Below are 790 nucleotides of genomic sequence, written 5' to 3'. Positions count from 1 at the left end.
CATGAAACTTTGCACAGAGATGCCTCTCCTCGTGAGGAACACATTTGCCTCAAGAACCCATAACTTCCAGTTATATAGATTTTCCGCCATTTTGAAATGTTTGAAATACACTTAAAACCGATCTCTTCCTAGGAAGTTTGACTGATCTGCATGAAACTCGGTGAACATAATCTAGGGACCAATATCTAAAGTTCCCTCTTGGCAAAAGTTGGAAAACTTACTAAAACTGAGCTTCTATAAGGCAATGAATATTGCGGAGGGCGTGGCTCATCACATAAAGGTGTATAACATCTCAAGGGTTTCACCCATCACCACGCAACTTTGTAGGCATATGACCACACAAAGATATTTCATTAACAATTTAAGAACATATAAGTGCAACAAAATAAGTGATATAGTTTTACATGTTAACCTGACAGTTCACCTTCAAATACTCAGTAAAAACTAAACAAAGATGATCTTTCATTTCTTTAGTTTGTGAACAACTGTAACTCAGAGTAAGATTCAGATTCTGTATACAGTATAAATAGTTCAACAAAATAAAATCTACCACAAATCAAGCATTTAAACAGCTCCCAAATACAAAAACGTACACTGGGATCTATATATATAAATCAACAGGCAATTTCCTTCCTTTAGCAAAATCCTAAATGGCTGAGTTGGGGTTTTTTTCCACCTGAACCTTTTTGCTCTGCCATTTCTCCTCTAATCATCACGCTGTAATCTGTGACAGGCTGTTATGATACCACAACTATTGTACATTCACATATATGGAGTTGTTTGTCGAGCA

This window comes from Epinephelus moara, chromosome 5, assembly GCF_006386435.1.
Source record: "Epinephelus moara isolate mb chromosome 5, YSFRI_EMoa_1.0, whole genome shotgun sequence".
Taxonomy (NCBI): domain Eukaryota; kingdom Metazoa; phylum Chordata; class Actinopteri; order Perciformes; family Serranidae; genus Epinephelus; species Epinephelus moara.
This window is presented reverse-complemented; position numbering follows the sequence as displayed.